This window comes from Athene noctua, chromosome 7 (assembly GCF_965140245.1).
Source record: "Athene noctua chromosome 7, bAthNoc1.hap1.1, whole genome shotgun sequence".
NCBI lineage: Eukaryota > Metazoa > Chordata > Aves > Strigiformes > Strigidae > Athene > Athene noctua.
Window position 1 is genome coordinate 26005309 of NC_134043.1, and position 19595 is coordinate 26024903.

The 19595-nt window shown below is 40.9% G+C and overlaps 1 protein-coding gene and 1 long non-coding RNA gene across 7 annotated transcripts in view; one reads left to right on the top strand and one right to left on the bottom strand.

Moving 5' to 3' along the window:
• Positions 1-1391: 1391 nt before the first annotated feature.
• LOC141962864 (uncharacterized) lies at positions 1392-9143 on the bottom strand. Of its 2 annotated transcripts, XR_012633999.1 has the most exons (6): positions 9029-9143; positions 8307-8437; positions 7568-7889; positions 5955-6116; positions 4379-4466; positions 1392-2549 (listed from the first exon to the last, which is right to left on the bottom strand). It is a non-coding gene; the product is annotated as an uncharacterized LOC141962864 (long non-coding RNA). The 2 variants fall into 2 exon arrangements; XR_012633998.1 differs by having other exon boundaries at positions 5955-7889.
• Positions 9144-9231: 88 nt separating this feature from the next.
• The window catches only part of OSBPL6 (oxysterol binding protein like 6), a 105423-nt gene continuing 95059 nt past the window's right edge, over positions 9232-19595 (top strand). For all 5 annotated transcript variants that reach the window (XM_074911571.1, XM_074911574.1, XM_074911572.1 and 2 more), the window contains exon 1: positions 9232-9304. The gene's annotated coding sequence lies outside the window, so the exon portion shown is untranslated. The remainder of the gene's footprint in view (positions 9305-19595) is intronic.

Consider the following 19595-nt stretch of genomic DNA (forward strand, 5'->3'; position numbering starts at 1 on the left):
GTTGCTTTTCTAGGTCATTTCATTGGTAAGAAAAAACTGCCTGCTGTGAGGATGAGCTTTTAGTTCCTGTACTGGGAAAAACTGTGTCACTTACATTCTTTTTGCTGGTGGTTAGTGAATTGACCAAAACTGTATAGGCTTTTTGTGTGTTGTTTTGCAGTATTAGTGCTTTAATGTTGGTAAGTAGAATTTAGAATGTTTATCTGTAAGTGACTTAGATTTCAGCTGTGTTCATCAGCCATAGTTGCTGTTGGCATTGAACAGGGCTTTTGTACCTTTTGAAAATGAGGTAATACAGGTTTCATAAATTATGCTAAATGGTGTCCATTATAAATGATTTTATCTGTTTATTGACTCATAACCACCTGGTAGCAGAGGAGCCTTTTGTGTAACTGGAGAAAGAGACTAATATGCTTTTGTTGCCTGAATGTCTACATTAGGACACTTCTGACCATAAACCGAAAAAAAAAAAAAAGCTGCTCTCAACAGAGCTGTGCATTCTGAATGTGATCTGTGAGCCTGTGGTTGCAGTAGGTTCCCCTCACTGAGTCTTGGGGCTCCTACCTGAGACCTTTTTCTCTGGGTGGTACCAGCCACTGCTAGAGTACCCCACGTGGGGCAGGGCCCAGGTTTGCAATGCGCAGTGGAATTGGATTTCCTTTGTATTCTTCCTCTTCCTCTTAATGGACTGTTTTCTGACTCCGGGTGCTCTGTCATGTCGTTTCTGCTCTGGCTACAGTGATATCATCTAATGTCTGCAATGCCAGGCGCCTCCACTCTTTCAATTACTGTAGCACTAAATGAGAGACAGAAGAAGGAATAATCGTGTTTAAGTGGAAACTGTCGAAGGTGAAAATAGCATGCAATTTATGTGCACAGCTCCATTTCATTAAAACTACTCATTTTGTAGTTCCGCTGTACCATTTTTCTAAACTTTCTATCTTTATTTGTTAAACATTAATTTAAAACTTTGTCAAAGGCTCAAAGGTTCTGCTCAAGTCTTTCACAGAATGTCACATTTGAAGTGCAGTTGAGCTGGTAAATTTTCTCCAAAATAAACTGGAGAAAATTATAAATGAAAGAAGGAGGTTTAATGATGCCAAGTTCACCTATCGTCACAATAGCAAGGGGACGAGGAGTGACGCAGGAGCCTGTAGCGTTGCGAGGCAATCCCCCCCTTTCCAGCAGAGGTCACTGGTCTCCTGGATGTGCAGGTGGGGGCTGCAACTCAAAACTGACACTTGAAATTCTTAACCCGCTCCTAAGGTAATCAACCTATATATTGAATTTTTTAACCAAAAGGTTGTGGGGTTTTTTTCACAGATATAAAATTATCTCACCGTGTATGATTTTCAAACACATAATAATTCAATTATATTAAAGTATTTTAAATTATTTAATGATAATTAAAATAAAGTAATTCATTTAAAAGTAATTGAGAGAAGACACAATCCTAGTTTAACTGGAAACTTTTCTCTGAATTATTTTTTAAACCATTAATTTCTTCATAGCCTCTTAGTTTTGAAATACAAATGATCTCATTTTGCTTGCACAAGTCTCATGTGTCAATTTCTGATTTTCTTCTTGCTGTTCCAGAGCATTTTCATAGTTTTGAAAATGCAGGATTAGCCAAATAGTTTTAAAATTATTGTGCCAAATATGAAAATTTTCTGTGATACATGAAAAAATCACATACAGAACACCTCTTTATACCATTTCTTGTCATTTTTGCAGTTTCTCTGCAAAAGATTGAGTGAGATAGTGAGCAGGAACTAGGAAGAGAACCAAAGAAAAGAGGAGCAAAACAAAGGAAAAATAAGATATTTTGTCAAAATATCCAAAACTTCATTTTGTCAATAGAGTAAGAAACAGTCTGTAAGAGGTAAGGCATGGGGGTGATTCCTGATGGAAACTCCACTTGGATATTAGAAAAAGCAGGATAATCCAAATGATTCACATCTGATGACAGAAAAGATGGAGAGTACTGGCCGTCTGGAAGCCAAATGCTTTAGGATTAGGTTGGGTGTAGGGATTTGGAGTCTTTTGGATGGATGTCTATCACCAATGAACTGCAGAAGCCCCTACATCAGTCTGTAGTAATGTCACTCTTCGGTGTGTTATTTCTCCACTGTTTTGAAATACATTCATTGTCACGCACTATGCTTATTTCATGTGCATATAATTAATATTATGGCACCAGGATTACTTTTAAAGCAGTATCTGTTATTCAAAACTCTGTGCTTTCTGTTGAGCTCCTTTATCTTGTTGGGTAATTTCTCCTTCATCCCTCTCCTGTGTGGTGGCTCTATTCCTCCTCGCGCTGACAGCCCATCCTCAGCTGCAGCTGTCTGGACTTCACTGAGTAACTTTCAGCAGAAATTCGCATCAGGTCGCTCATCCACAGCCTCTGCTTTTGGCAGGGACAAGCACGGCAGCAGAAGCTTGGGTTACAGGCAGGATCAGACCTCCTGCAGCCAGCCTGCTGCTGTATCACACTCAAAAAAACTCCAGGCAAGTTCAGACACTTCGGACAGCTTGGGTAGCTGAAGCTGTGGAGACAAAAGGAGGCAGCTCTGCGTCAGGCGAATCTGCTGGGTACGAGAGCAAAGAGAAGTGTGCAGCTGAACATAACACACAAGATGGTTCAGCTGCTCACTCTGCTTGGTTATAAATGCTTCAAAGTAAGCTTTAAAGAGGAACTGCTTGGAGGCATGATGGCCTTTATGGCCTTGGTGCTTTGTAAACATCATAAATCATAACTTGAAAATAACACTTCAGTACTGTACAATCCACATATCTCATAGTTGGTGGGGCTGTTGTTTTGAACTATACGAGGCACTGTCAGATTAATGAAATATTGATATAAGACTTTTATTTCATCTACTTTAGTAATATGTATCTGCCTGGTCCCAAACCTCAATTTTCCTCTAATGGATTTTTCTTGAAAGTCTGCAAAGTCTGTGGGGCATGGGAAGGTGGGTCTTCACCCAACATAAAGTGTTCAAATATAATGTTAACACACAGTATCTGCAGGACCTTACTAAGACTGAAGAGTTAACTGCTAACCCGAGCCTACTCTATATTTAGAGAAAGCCTTTACAAATCTTCAGCATAGGAGTACAGAAGATACCCTGGGAATTCTTCCAACTCTTATGACCAAGTTCTGTCTTCAGAAGGTGCTAATGAGTAACTTTCTCAGATGTCATTTTAAGAAATACAGGACAGTCTTAACGGAGCATATTCAGGCATGTGGACATCAAAACTCTATTGGAAATGCAAATGTATGCTGGAAACACTTTCTGAAATTGAAATGATAAGCAACTTCACAAACAAAATTTCAAGATTGCTGAAAGTTATTTTAAGTATCAGAATTTTGATTGTCCTCATCCTGGGCGCGCTAAATCCTCCTTCTAATGCGTCTCTTGCACTTAAGGAGGGCAAGAGTGAAGTTACATTTAATCAGCAAAACAAAATCAAAGGCAAGGGCGTGTCTTGACCCACTGATGTTTTTAACTTTTAATCAAGCCCACAGAATTCACTTCTATTCAGAATTCACTCCTATTATAATAAAGCTGGGGGACACTGCTTTTCTTCTCCATGATAAGATACCCACTTAATTCTTGCCAAAATTTGGACAGGTTTTCCATACGCAGGTATCGCATTAAGTTTTTCCTTTGCCTCTCTAAAGGACAAGGGTTACAAAGACGGCCTCAATGCTGTATATAACAACATTCTTGGAGTTTTATCCTGGAGTCCATCTGAAACTGTTTGAAACTGGGTAATCTCTGTTGTTGCTCTGGAAAATTAGGTAGTTTTCAGGGAGCGCAGTGGAAACTGTACCAATGTGACCCTTTGTAAAGCTATTCTGGGGGAGGTATTAAGAGAAAAGTCTTTTAAATATTGAAGTTTGAAAGAACTTACTAGAGTGTGGTAATAGCCAGCAGGGTTATAAGGATTGTAGTAACAGCCCTTCCAAACAGAGATTTCTTTCATTTTGTTGTTTAAAATGCATAGCTTAAAGTGTTTCTACTGCTTTGGTTTTGCAGTCTACACAGTGAAGAAATCATATGCATTCTGCTGAAGATGAGGCCATGGGACTACAATCTATTGCTGAAATAAAGTATGAAACAAATTCTTTTCCTTCTCTTTGAGTGGAGACAGCTAGCTATACAGAGTATCAACCATACAGATTTTGTTTATGTGAGATTGAACCGCTCCAGCTGATTTATCATATGTTTGTCTTCAGGGATTCTTGGAGTTCTGACAAACTGCATTTCAGATTTCTAGTTTCTTTATTTAATAGGGATATTCTTAACAGAACTCTTATATGGTTATCTGCTATTTGAGTTTTAAAGCATTTCTGAGTGGTTTTGCTTACCTTTTCAGTTTCTTCAGTTAGAAGAAATCATTATCTCTTTCTCTTCCAGGATGTCCAAGAATGGCTTAGATTTTGTTCCTGTGATGATCTATGAATATGGAAAGTATTTTTGTTGTATTCTATGCATATCTTATGTTGTTATACTTCAGGATTTCTTTTGCTATGTACTGCCCTGAACTTGTATAAAGGAGAGCAAAAAATGGTGCTGAAATAAATGGACCTGTGCATATGGATTATCACTACTGAAACTAAAGAGCAAAATGTCAAGAAGATAAAGTTTTTCCAAATTCTCTTCAGGGGAATGAAAAAACACCCAAAAGATCAAGAACTAAGACTCTGATTTTACTCCCAGGGAAGATGGGGAAATGCAGGATTAGGCTTTCATACCTAGAGATGCTGCTTGTCCTTAGTGTCTCACACCTAAGCAGAAAGCAAAACCTGCTAATATTTCAAATTTATATCTGAATGGCAGTACAGGACCAGCATAAAGGTCCATTTAATCTGGTGTCCTACTCTCCACAATGGCTGGAAACCGATGCTTGGGGGAGCACTGAAACAGGGCAGATAGTGTGTCCTTTCTTTGGCAATGTTCAGCAGGCAACAGGCAGGCACCTTTTAGGCAGTAACTGCAAAAGAAATTATTACGCTTAACAGCTACAGCTATCCTTCATTCATTTGTATAATCCCTGCTTAAAAACATCTGTCTCTTCAGCTCCATAGTGTTGTACAGCAGCAAGCCATCGGATTTAATAACGCTTTGTATGGAAGTTCTTCCCAGCTGTAGTTTTAAACCTGCTGCCTGATCATTTACTGAGTCTCCCTGAAGTCTTTTGTGATCATTTCCTGTGGCCTCCTCTGTATCATTTGGGATTTTGTAGATCGGAAGACAATCCTTTCTCAGTCTGTTCCCCAACTTGAAATTATCTCCTCACACAGATGTGTTCCCATACCTCTGCATATATTCTTTTACCCGCATACATGCATTTTCTAGTTCCACATTTTCATATGAAGGCACCGGAACTGTACATAGCACTCAAGTGCGCAAGAGATTTACAGGGGGATGTAATGAGCTCTTCTGTTTTGTTCTCAGCTGCTTTTGGAGTAATTGCTGACATTGTTTGCCTTTTGGACTACTGCTGAGTAGCAAGCTAATGTTTGCAGAAAACTACTCACAATGACTCCCAATGATAAAGGCTAGTTTAGAGCCCATTATTATGCATGTTTAGTCAGGGTTATTTTCATTACTGTTTACATTAGTTTGCAGTTATTGACATAGACTTTCAACCATCGTCTCATTGCCCTATCACTCACTATTGTCAGATCCTTCTACAACTGCTCCGAGTCAGCTTTTGTTTTGCTTACCATGAGTAATTTTGTATAATCAGGAAACTCTGAATATCCTTGGTTCTCACACAAGTAATTTAAGGCTATTTAGGTGCAACAGCGCTCAGCCAGAAGTATTTTAAGTAATTCATCCCTAAGGAGGACTCAAAGAAGAAAGTAAATAATGTGTTGGGTGGTCAGTATCTGTGAAAGAAAGAGAACGTTGATCTGGTTTCCTATTGAGAACAGTTACCTGATGTCGGTCCTGATGGCAGCTGTCCTTTCTGGTTCCTGGAGATGGCTCTTCAGTCTGCTGGCACTCCCGTACTCTAGGGCACATCCAGTTTCCATCTTGTTGGTGCTTGCCTTTTGCTGCCTTTGCAGAACGTGCCTGCTATGAGCCTCCCACTGCCTCCTGAATTTGTTTTATTATCAGACACTGTTTAATGCTCTTTTGTGCTTTACTTCATGCTCATTCTTCAAAACATTTCCAGTTTATTGGTTACTACTGCTGTACTCTCACAGTTTTGCATAATTTGAATTAATTTGCAAAAAAGACATGGTGTAATTCGCAAAAATCCTTAATAAAAATGTGTCTGCTACCTATGCCTTGCCTAAGGGTGCTGTTTTGCCAAACACACGCTAACACTTATAAATGACAGCAAAGAAACAAGACTATTGCTGCTACATGAGAAATTAAAAAAAATTTCTTAAGATTCTGTATGTAAATATTTTTCAGTGCCCATAGACATGCTTATCCTCAGTGCATGGGTGGTAAGCAAACATTTCATATTATATTTAGTAAACTTCCCTGCTGCCTGAGTTGAAGAATGGGACATTTTAAAGGCATTTGTGTCTTGCCAAGAATTGTGGAAAGAATTCTATGGTTTAAACTGTGGAGGTTTTTGATTCTTCACATGAAGAATCAAACTGTTTTACAGCTTTCTTTTGGAGAACGTGCCTCCAATTGTTAATGAGACTGAACATGAGAAAAACATCTCAAGTTCTTGGATGGACAAAATAGAATACAGCTCCTCTCCTGTATTTATGTTCTTACCTCAGTGTTTTATCAAGATGTTCAAACCTTTGTTCCTGGTAGTGTAAATTATGAGTAAAAAATCAGTGAAAAAAACTTCTCATGTCATTGGGTAACAACTACACCGATTTTCATAAAGTTCATGTAAGATTACATACGATCAGCTTATATCAACATTTTTTGCCAGTGTTTCTGAAGTGATGTGGTTATAATCTTCTACAATTATCCAAAAAATATCCATCTGAATCCATCCAAATGATGGTTTATTTCGGGACTAAAGTTTTACATAGATAAGACCTTAGAAGATGAGACAGATATCTGTGCACACACGCTTTACTAGCATTTTGTTATCTGCCATCTATGTAATGTAATTGCTGTATCGTTTAAACAAAATATTTAAATTGCCTTTCCATATGTTTGTTTCTCATTTCTCTTTTGTTTAAGGATAGGTAAATTAGTAAAAACAAAAAAGAAATCTCTGTAGAATAACCACCTAAGAATTTGGTATTATTGGATCATAAGAGATTAAAGGATAGATTGTTCAGAAACAGCCAGCTAATTAACAACACGGTTTTCTGTAATTTCTTTCTATCCATAGTTCTCTTTTCCAGGTCGCAGATGTTGAGTGGCCTCTTGACTTAAATGACTAATGGTGGTGTTGAATGGTGTCCTTAAGATACAATTAAGAGTTGTGTCCTTTATCTCCTTGACCCTGTTACTTACTTATTTCATGAGAAAAATAAGTGACTACATTCCTGATATGATTAAGCTTTCCATAATATATGTGGCTTGTTACTTAATCTGTCAATAGATTTTATATGAAAACTTACTCTGTTGGCTCTTACAGTCCCGCTTAATGTTCTTCCTGCTTCAAATCTTGGAAACTGAACTCAGAAAATAAAAAAATTGTGTTACTTAATGAGTTCCCTCACTTTATTCAACCACATTCAGAATGAGACTTGCAGGTTCAGCTGAGAGGATAAAATATGTTTTTTCTGAGAAGCTATCCTAGAAGTTACACTAAAAATACTGCGTCAAGGGAATGTCCTTTGGAGGTCTCGGCTTTGATAGAAAACAGTTGTGGCTTTTTATATGCCAGGGTCCCCCAAATGATCATTTGCTGCACAACGATGCTGCCAAATCTGGAACTGCCTGTTTGAGAAATGGGGAAAACATAAACCAACGTCACACAGCCTGTTTGTCTTTGCTTAATGAATAACGTAGGCTCAATAATTAGATTTCTAGAATCCTATAAATCTCGACTTTTTCCAAGGAATTCACCATTTCCCTCCCCCCTCTTATTGAAATTTGCTGGTAGTGACATCTAGTTCTCGAGGGATTTCAACTGATTTTCTTTGATGACAAAGTATATTTCCTTCCCATCTTGTTACCATGATCCAGACAGCAGGGCTAAGCTGGAGGATTTAAATAGGACAGTCAGGAGGAGTCGAGTTTGCTACGAGAGGCCTCAGAGCCATCCTCCGAGGATGGGACAGTGTGCCAGCCTCGGGGACAGGGAGTGACCAGGCTCTGGCAGAAGGACCAGGGTGCCAGAGGCGAGTCACTAACCAGGCAGGTGAGTCTGCAACCTGTTTCCTCCACAGCAGGGCGACCTGTGTCACTCAGTAGCTTCTCTACACAAGACAGTCCAGCTCCCCATTTCCAAAGGTGTGTCTCAGCCGTCAAGGATGTCATGAAAGCTGTGATAGAGGATGTACAGGAAAAAAAAAAAAAAAAAAAAGCAAGCTCATATAGATTAAACTAAGGGAGTAACTTCTCTGGCAGTTTTCAAGAGTAGGTAATTTTTTTTTCAACAACCTCCCTTTATCGGATGACAAAGGCCAGTGAAAGCTGCGGGGAGGGCGACAGTGCAAGGCTGGGTACCGTGCTGGCGTTACCAAGCCAGCGTGCGGAAAAGCCCTGGCCGGGCTGCTGGCAGCCCCGCCCTGCCTCGTCCTTACGCCCGGGTCTCCCAGCGGCACCCCTTTGTCTGACACCACCCTCCCACCCGCCGCACGGAGGTCCCTCTTGCTCCAGCACATCCCCGTTGACGCCCACGTGCTTTCCAGTTTAATTTTAGACCCGATCTCATGACCGAAGCCTGTTACTCGGTCCCCGCCGCTGCCCCGTTTCTCAGACACGCCGGCATCAACCTGACTCCGGGCTCGGCTCTGCGCACCGGACGCCGTGCCGAGCCGAGCCCCGGCGCTGGGCGCAGAGAGCCGCGGCCGCGCTCGGCAGGAGCATCCCGGCGCCGCCGGCCCCCTCCGCCCAGCCCAGCCCCCAGGTACCTGTCACCGGGCCCGGCCCGCCGCCGCCGTCGCACCGGGGGCCGTGGCGGGGCCGCCCGCCGCAGGTGGGTGCCGGCCGGCGCGGAGGGCACCTTGGCCGGCGGGCGGGGGCGGGGGGCGGCGCGGCGGGGCTGCGGCGGCGGCGCGGGGCGGCGCGGCTGCCCGCTCCCTCCCTCCGTCCCTCCCTCCCTCCGTCAGACGGGCGGGGAGCTGCGGCGGGCGGGAGCGGAGCCGCCCGGGCCGCAGCGGGGATGCGCCGCGGATCCCGGCGAGGAGGTGGGCGCTGCGCGGCGGCGCTGGGGGTGCGCACGGCAGGGCGCCGGCCAGGCCCGGGGCCGGAGCGGCGGGACAGGCCGCGCTGGGGCACAGCGGCTCGGCTCGGGTGGCGCGGCGCGGCCGGGTGCCGGGGTGGGCGGCGGGGCGCGGCGGTGCCGGGCCGGGTGCGCGGGCAGTGGCCTGCTCCGGCGGGGGCTGCGGCGACCGGCCCCGGGGCGACACCGGAGCATCCGCGCCCGGGGGGGGCGGGGGGACACGGGCACGGGGTTACGTAACGGCACCCGGGCCGGCGGCGGCTCCGTCGCCGCTCCCCGCCGTCGCCTTTTTTAACGCCTCCCGTGCAGAGCGATTTAAAATGCCCCAATACGCTGTCTGGTCTGGGAGAACGAATCGTAGATCAGATATTACTAAGTTGATGTGCTCTTAGGGTACCTTTCTCTTTTCATTCTGTCTCTCTCTCAAAAAAAAAAAAACCAAAAAAAGGGCAGGAACGGCCTGTATTCCCAATTTTCTAGCGATGCTGCAAAACCCTTGCAAGTACTTTGAATATGTATGGATTCAATAAAACAGTTGTTTGGAAATCATCAGTTTGTCACAAGTGATGATGCTTCAAATGATCCATCTGACGTGGGTTTTGCCTTTGGCCCCTCGTTTCGTTTTATTTTATCACTGCTTTAGCGTGCTGCAAGGCTACATTGTTGATCTTCCCCAAAGCTTCAGCAATGCAGATACTAAGGACTAATAGTAACTGAAACAAAAGGCCTTGCTCTACATCTCGGAGTGAATTAGGAATCCAAGGTCGAACAGCAAATTGCAGTGCAACTTGCATGGGGTAACAGCACAGAACAAAAGTATTCATAAACCTTATTAGTGAGTTTAAGTGAAAAGTGTTCCTTAAATAGACTCTTACTCAGTGGATGAAAAAAAATTGCTTAGTGAAGGTGTGAGGAAATGGCTATTTTAGGTCTACAATTAACTATATCAGCTCAATTTTAATGGAACATTTAATAGCATTCCTAACAGATTTTCTGTTCTCCAGATGATTAACTTGCAGAATGATACCAGCTCGAGGATTAAAATCTCATCAAATATCTGATGGTTTCAGTATAATATAATTGTGTTTGGTTTCTAATAGTTCTTTTCTAATAATCAGTCTTTGTAGCTGAAGATACTATAATTAGACTTTTTTTTTTTATCTTGGTATAAATGACATGACCTTGACCTTTAGAGGTTAAGAAGATGTGGTTGTTATGGATCACAATATCTTTTAAGTTTAGTAAAACGTTTATCTTTATATATAAATAAAAGAAAATCCCCTTTATTTTCCTTTAAAACTACATAAGGAGAGCTATTTTCTCTTTTCTTTCCATTTTAGATAAATTAACAGAGATGTGTACAATATCTATTATTTAAAATACCCTAAGGAGTTTTATATTTAAACTTCCTTTTCTGTACAAGTAAATGGCAGGATGTATATCTGGAAGAACAAAGTATTGCAGGATTTGTGACTGAAGACCCCCTAAACATTTTCCCTTGCTACTGAGGGCTGGAAGAGGTACCTTTTGTTGTACCTCAAGCTTGCTTCTTCCACTTCGTATTAGTTTGCTATTCCACTAGCAGATCCTCTGTAGTGCTCATGAGCCATGCTGTTAGAGGCCTTGTTAGCAGTTTTTCTTATCACTGGCCCTTTTTTGTTCTTGGCCCATTCTGGGAGCTTATTCATAAATCTCTGTGATGCTCCCAGTTTCTCTTGCAGCTTTTCTAGTCTTTAGTGTTCTTCAGTTCCACCCAGGAATAACAAAACTTTGGTTGGCATACTTGGAGGAACAGGTGTGGTTTTCTTTTTTTCAAGTGCTGGTGTTGAAGGGCTGTACTCTCTGTATATTTATATGCTTGGATGTGTTTTTTATACAACCATCAAAACTGTAACTTTGATCACAGGTGTTAAGAGTTACTGTGCCATTCAGAGCTTGCTACAAAGTCATGATGTCTATGGAAAGCTAAAGCCTTGTGACTTCTTCATAGGGAAGTTCCCTACCTCCTGCCCTATTGCAAGTGCTCCTGGAGACGGAGCTGCTCTCCTTTGCTGCTTCTTCCTTCAGTCCATGCTGGAGATGAAGGCAGAGGAGGTTCATAGTACTGCTTCATTTTCCTTCAGTCCTTCGGCGCTTGTCTGTGTGTGGGATGCGTATGTGTGTCTACCCCTTGGTGCTCCACATTTCTTCTGAGGTATGGTCTACCACTGGATTTCTCAGTGCAACAGAAGTGAATGATTTTGCTCTTGTTTTGCCAAATACATGAGATACCAGCATGGCTTTTCTCTGGCATTTTTTTCTTGCATGTAATCCTTCAGATTCATGAGAATTTACACTCCTATACCATGTGGGTTTGTCTTAGGAGGGTTGTATTTCTTAAGGGACGTTAGTCTTCAGCTTTGTGTGCCATGCTGGAGAACCTGCTATCAGTGATACTGGTATTGCAGTGGGAGACGAGAAGGGAACTGCCAGTGCCTTACTGATGAAGATATGTGTGTGTGTATATTTTTAATGTGTGTGTATATATACAGTGAGCCTGTCCTAATGGTTTAATTAACCCTAGTGCCTCATATATACCGTAGGTAATTGCCCATTAGCCCTGTCCTGTCTAATATCTTTTTAAAACCTTGAACAATCCAAACAATTCCCAGAGATTTCTGATATATGTGATGATTAAAAACAGGGAGGCTTTCTTTTTCTTTTCTTTCTTTTTATTTTTTATTTTTCCCCCCTAGTAACTAAATGCTTGCTGGTTTTGAAGCTTTTGACTATGCTGGCATAGGAAAAGGCAGCAGTTTCTGTAGATAATTTTCATGGGAAATGTTACTCTGGACAATTGTACTTCTAAAAGGAATTTCTCCAAGAATTTCCTTGAGGCTTGTATTTCTTTCTTAAATTGAGTTTAATGAGATTAAAAATAATCCTTCCCAGTGGAATACTAAAGTAAATGCTTGCCTTTTTCCTTTTTTTTTTTTTTTTTAATTTTTGGGGTTGAATTTGCCGTATCAAAGTTCCAGATGTCAAAGGAAACAGCAACAAGTACTATATACAAATTAAGGTGAACTTGCTCAGGCCCTGTGAGGAATGTTGGATTTTTGGCAGATTCAGACCATGGCTTTGGTGGTAGATAAGGAAACTCTCCAGCTGTAAGAAGTCTAGTGATAAGGAAGTTACATGATGAGATGCCAGGTAACGTGAACTGAATTTGGTCATAGTATTCTGATATATTAAGGAATGTGAAATTATAGAATCATAGAATGTTTTGGGTTGGAAAGGACCTTTAAAAGTCATATAGTACAACCCCATCTCCAATGAGCAGGGACATCTTCAACTACATCAGGTTGCTCAGAGCCCTGTCCAACCTGACCTCGAATGTTTCCAGGGAGGGGGCATCTACTACCTCACTGGGTAACCTGTTCCAGTGTTTCACCCTCCTCATCATAAAAATTTCTTCTTACATCTAGTCTGAATATACCATCTTTTAATTTAAAACCATTACCCCTTGTCCTATTGCTACAGGCTCTACTAGTAGAGTTCATTCTATGAATGGTGCTATTTATGTATGCTTGTAATTAATTTTATTATCTCCATACTTAGATTTTCTAAGCTGTAAATACAAACCTACAGCTTCCAGCTATTTCCTGTATGTCAGAATACAGACGTGAAGGCAGTTAAAAGTTTTCTTTAAATGACACCACTGTGTATATTCCAGTGAATGGTGTTTCTAGGATATCCCTCTTTTGGGGTTGTTCCTTTCAGAAGAGCTGACAAACTATGGAAGAACCTTTCGGTGCTGGCAGCTGATAAGCCCATGAAAGGGAGGACAGCTTAGTGTGAAACACGGAAGATAAGTGAAGACCATGGGAGTTATCATGTATAGACAGTCAAGCTCGTGTATTTTAGGGAAACTTCTGGGCTGAATAGACTTGTTAAGATATTAAGGGAGGAAAAAATGAACAAAAATGAACAATACCAAAATACTAGAGACAGCTGTTGAAAGAGGAAAAAACAGGGTTGAAGTAGGGTTTTTTGGTGTGGTTTTTTTTTTTTTGTTTTGTTTGTTTGTTTGTTTGTTTTTTAAGAAGGGTTGGACCAAGTGACATCCAGAGGTTCCTTCCAATCTAAATTGTTCTGTAATTCTGTTTTGGCATTAAAGGCAAAACCCAGACACTACTGTTTTCTATTTACTGTGAAAAATAGGTGGTGCTTAGAAACTGAATTATGTTTTTTGAAGTATGTGTTTTAATCCTAGAGAATTCCCAGCTAGTTTAGGAACTGGTTCTAAGTAAAGTGTGTTGGTATGTGCTGAGGGCTGTGGCAGCAAGGAGGGAGCTGCTGAATTTCCAAGCTTGTTTTTCTGAGAAAGCTGCAGACTGGTGGTTTAAATGGTTTCAGTGTGAGCCCCTCTATCACCAACTCAGAAACCAAAAAATATTGTACCTTGTTACTTGTTACCTATAACTTTAAAAAGAGAAGCTTTGAAGGAGGAGGAGGAGGAAGTTGGAGACTGAAGAAGAGTAAGAGGCTAGGTCTGGAATGTATGGCAGTTGTAATGTCGTAAAGGTGAGGAGAGCTTTATAATGATCCTTAGAGATGCCTCACTGTAGCAGAGAAGAGCTGCATTTTGAAACCAAGCTGAATAATTTCCTTATTGGGTTTTTTTAGTTCCTTAAAGGTGAATATATTTGAATATTAGCTGAGAGCACTTCTCTTAAAGGAAATAATGGATATATTAACTTGAGGTGTAAAGAAAAGAAATCTCTAGTTGATTGTGAGCTTAATATAGAGTTGCAAGTACTTCAAGTAGCAGGTGTCATGTTGCATTAGATTCAAAGATTACGTTTTCTACCAAAAAATCAATTTCCTTCCGGGAAATTTGTTGGTGGTTTGTTTTTTTTTTTTTTTTTTTTTCTGTCTCCTTGCTGGGGGATGGTATCTGTATTTCTAGTAGAGTTCAGTGCCTGGACATCTCTTAAAGGTTTGATGTTCCTCAATCAAATATTTCACATTTGTGGAATTTCAGCTCTCCTACCCCTCCAATGAATCCTTTTTATTTCAGGATGCTGAGAATAAGGTGAATAAGCTGAATCTACCCAGAATTTAGCAGATGGGAAGTCCAGCCTTGGTCATGATCTCTCACGGTGTGAACTGGCTGCTTGCTTTCGTAACTGCAGAAATAAGATTATTATTTTCCCTGTTTTACAGTGGAAATTGAGAGATGGAAATGCTTGTAGCCTATAAACTGTATAAAACCCCTGTACTTTTCAGTTCACATGAAAACTGTGAAAATCACAAAAATTACAAAAGGTATGCTTAGTCCCTATTGATTTGCATGTTTCTAGTCCAAGCAGAGATGCTAAGGACCTTATCGATTCTTTACTTAAAAGGCTGGATTGATTTATGTGTATATGGTATTGAATGTAGTCCCACTCTCTAATGCAAATGCTGTTCTGTTGGTACAAAGCTTTTCTATAGCATGTATTGTTTCCAGTTACATTTGTGAAGGATTCAAAGGTATTAAAATAGATCCTTTACATCAGTACAGTAGGGCATATACCCAGGATTGCTTTGTTATAAAAACTACTAAACCCGAAATAAGTAACATTTGTGTAAGAATGATCTATAGGTTGATTTCAAGATACCTTGTTTTGGACTGTGACATCGTTTCTCAGATGATGAACTGAAAAATTTTCTGTTGAGAAATGGAATAAGCTCAGTTTTCCCAGAGAAAAGATCACATGAAACCTGTGCCATGGGGTGAAGGCTGCCTGCCCAGACAGATGATGCCTTGGCTACATCTGTGCAGCCCTAGCTGACCTGATTAATCCTGGAGAATGAAAAAAACAATAGAACTTTGTTCTGTAACTGCTGCTAATTTTGCAGTTCCTGTAACACATTTGGGGTGGGAGAACAAAGTTACAGAAATCTTGGTGGCGATGGCTAACTGACCTTGGATGTGGACTGTGGAATTGATGAGACCTTTGACAGCTCATGCTGACAGTTTAAATGAGAAAGCAATAAGTCATTAAAGCAGTAGCTCTTGTTGTGGGGGATGAGGGAGCATGACATGGGACATGCACATACCTCTGACACTTGGAAGGCTGATCTGGAAGGGAACAGCCTGGTGTGAGGTCCAGGCCACTGGCCAGGACTTGGACACACTGAGCAGTTGGGGTGAGTGTTCTGCTCCCCAGGGTCTCTGGTGGTAGTGTCCCTTGGACCTTGATTTGTGCATGTCATAGGATAGACAAGCTGGAACAGAAATGTCACACCTGTCTGTCTTAATAAACCATGACTAATGTGACACAGAGCGGTGTCTTTCTATTCTTGCAATCACCTCACCCCATTCCTCTGTGACAAACCCAACGTGGATGGTGATGTTAAACAGGATTTGGGTCAAGAGAAGTTTCTGTGAAAATCTTACAGGAATGTTTCCAAGCTGGTGATTCCTCTTCCATTTCACTTCAGCCTTCACTGTCTCTCTCCCATGTGTGGTCAACCTGCTTCTGCATTGAGACCACAGATGGGCTCTTGTCCCCACTTCTACTGTATGAGTATTTTCATGCCTGACTTAGGGTTGCCTGAAACCCTTGTGATCTTGTCCAGGAAAACAACTCTTAATGAGTCGACATACCGCTTAGTGATATGGTGTAGTTGGGAACTGTCAATGTTGGGTTAATGGTTGGACTGGGTGATCTTCGAAGTCTTTTCCAACCTAGATGATTCTGTGATTCTGTTTCTTCCCGTCCTGGCTTTGAAAATAAAATTCAATCTTGTTTGGGAAGTAAAGGCATTATGATTTGAGAAGTGGGAGAGAAATGAGTTACAACATAAAAATTTCTGCAATTAATTAATTTTCTAGAGTAGGAGAACTTTTATGAAGGTGGTGGAGGGCAACTTATTTTCTTTTATACTTTCGTATTTAGGGTGTCAGTTAGCCATGTTGCCACCTGGTAAGGATTGATCTTCTGGAGAAACTAGAAAGGCAAAAATCACTGATGGAGAAGTGGCAACAAATGTACCAGATAAAGGGACTTTCATCTTGGATATGGGAAACTCAAATGGTTAGTTTAGTGATAAATTGTTCTTTCAGAGTGGAGTGGGTCACTTGAGTGAGAAGGGGGTGGATGATGGTTAAAAGGAAAAAGCTTCAAAATAAAACAGCTTGTTGAGATCTGAAACTGGCAGTTGGCATTGAGTCATCTTGGGGTCCTTCTGACCCCAATGTGAGCATGACACGTGCATCCCTCTGAAAAGTAATGATGTCTCTTTTGTGTTTAAAGTCTGTGTTTCTTGGTTTTAATCTGTTTCTGGAAAACAGCTTTCTTCAGAAGATCTTTGCAGAAAACAGTATGGGAATGATATGAAATGGAGCTATAGGGTACTTGGAGGATGAATCTGGATGTAAAGTATCAGTCTGCCCCTGGTATTGGGAGATTAGTGATGTAGCCATACAAAGTCTGTGTCTTTCATTGTAATGGTTGTTGATGCATAAAATCCATCTTCATTTTCCCCTGTTCCTGTCAGCTAAATGCAAGTTGTCTTTCCAAGTTTACTTGCACCTGACAACGGTGATTTTTTTTTGTGTGTGTGTAGGTTCTGATAAATATGGTCAGGTCATAGCTGTTACCTGGTTTAATGTTCTTGGGTGACAATCATGGGCAAAAATAACCTATTCTCTGACTGAAAAAATAAGTATTTCTATTACTGACCTTAACTGTGACCCATATTTGTGTGGGTGTGCAAATATGCTATGGGAAGCTAAATGTAAAATATATGGTGATCCACGGAGCGAGTGCCTCTCTGCCCTGTCTATGAATGCTAGGGTAGCCTATGTATAAAACTCATGATCAGTTTGCATATACAATCCAGAGTGACATGCAATGCAAAATAATATTTAAAAAAAAATTACAAGGTATTTTCTTTAGTAGCTGCACACTCTGTCCCCTGCCCGGTCACCATAAATACTGTTGTGTGACAGAGCTTACAATTATTAATTGGAGTGGCTTCTGTCTCTAATTAATGCAATAATGGGTGTGTTTTCTTGTAAAATGTGAGTTGAGGATTAACGGGGTAGGCCTCAAACCAGGTCAGAGTATGAGGATTAGAATTTAGCTGAACTGACTAACCCTCAGACCCTTACACTCTCTGCAATAGCCCCACATGGTTAAGCAGCATCTGTGAGTTTAAGGAATAGAAGCCTTTTCAAAAGTAATCTATGATACGCTTTTTCAGTTTCCCTTTGTGGTGATCCAGATCCAACAACAACTTTTGCAAAGTAGTTGATTGCTTTAACTGTAACAATGAATGTGGCAGCTTGGGTTCATAGCTCTTACCCTTTCCATAACAGCTACTGTGTGTCCTGCCTGGAGAAGAGAAAATGTGCTACAAATTTAAGTAAAATTTTGTGAGCTACACTAGGAAAAGGAGTGAGAGTGGCAGATTCTTTGCCTTTAAATTTACAAATTCCAATTCATAATTTTCTTTTGTTTTTCATAGTATTTTGGCCAAATTAATGAAACATGAACCTATGAACAGTAAGTTCAGGTAGAGGAGGTGGCAAAACAGCCATGTTGTAATCACTTGGCCTTTCCTAAAACTGTGATGTTCTTCTTAATACCCTTAGGTTTTAGGTTTCCCACTTGAAATACCCAGACCAGTTCTCAGAGGCTGTGTTCACAGTTACTGTTCATAGTTCTCCTGACATTTTGTGCCTTCTTGACTGCCTCATTTTTCTTCTAACTGTGCCACGTTTATAGATCCAAATATATACTTGTCCTCTATGATGTGCGCACTTTGTAACAGTTGAAATATGATTGAAACTGTTAATGCCTTGTACCAGGCATTACTGTGCGCGGGACTGAGGGGGAGGATCGTGGACTTCAGCTCTGGTACATGCTGACTGTCTAGTCCAGAGCTATGCTGGCCCTTGGCTGCCAGCTCGTGGTGCAAAGACACTGTGGTAATATTAGCCCCTGCCACTTTATGCTATTTCTGGTATAGTTACTTTCTGATATTAGATTTCCTTCTCAGTGTTCTTTAGAATTTTGAGAGATATATTCAGTATTTGCAAACTTTTATGCTTTAATCTTAACTCTGTGAGCATATTAATCATTTTGCATAAAACTATCAAATAATGTCAGTCATAAACCTGTACTGTATCTCTTTACTAGTCTATATACTATTTGAATTATTTTTAAGTTACACAACACACTTTTCGTAAAGTTTAAATATATTGACTACAGCATTTTCTATATTTTCTTCATTCTTTTTCCCTTGTATTATTTGTAGTAGGTCAGTAAAAATGATTTCAAAGACGCAATAAAGAATAATGCCATGTAAAAAATAGGTAGAGACTAACAATAAGGACTTGATAAACATGGTGATATTCCTTTGAGGGCAACAGAAGTATGCTAATTTACATCAGTTGAAGGTGTTTTAAGTAAACAAGAACTATTTCAGCTGGGATTGATGTACATTAGGCTCATAGTGCTCTCTAGAAAAGGGACAGTATTTAATAAGAAAGAAGTTTTATTTCTTGATGCTACTGCATGTGTTCTTTGGTAAGCTCTCTATCTTTTTTTGCTTCTGTCCTGCTTTGTCTGACTGTGGACACCATGCTCAGTGCTGAGATACGCAGAACATGCTTGTGGAGGGCATGGCAGCTTTATTCATTTCACACTTTGACATCTCTGGCAACATTTCCACGTTGAAAGCTGATGGAAACAAACTGCTTTTTAGGCCACAGATATCTTGAGGAACATGTAGTTCTGCTTCCTTGGCTGGTTCTTGGGTAGTTTGCCATGAAAAATGTGTCATAGCTGTGTGATATAACACTGCAAAAACACCAACATTAGCTAAATCTGTTTATAGATGAAATTGTTTCTTATAACGAAATGTAATGAGTGCAAACTAATTTTGAAAGTGTTTTTTTTTTTTTTTTTTTTTAAGGCAAGCACACCAATGTTGTGCTCATTATTTCTCTGAGTTTCCAGCATTGAGATGTGCTCTCTCAGCTTTTGTCCTCTTCATCATTCTGCCTCTCCTCTGTAGACCACACCTGATCTGTTAATAAAGCCCTCTCTGAATTTTGCTTCTGAGCCCAGGCTCATCAATCCCCTCTGAGATACAGGCACAGCCCCTCGTGCAGGCTGCCGGTGTTCCATGCCTTTCCCCTCCAGCTGTCCCTTTTACATCCTGGCTGATGCAATCTTCCGTGCTTCTCCTGAGGGTCCTTTGCCATCTCAGGAGATCCT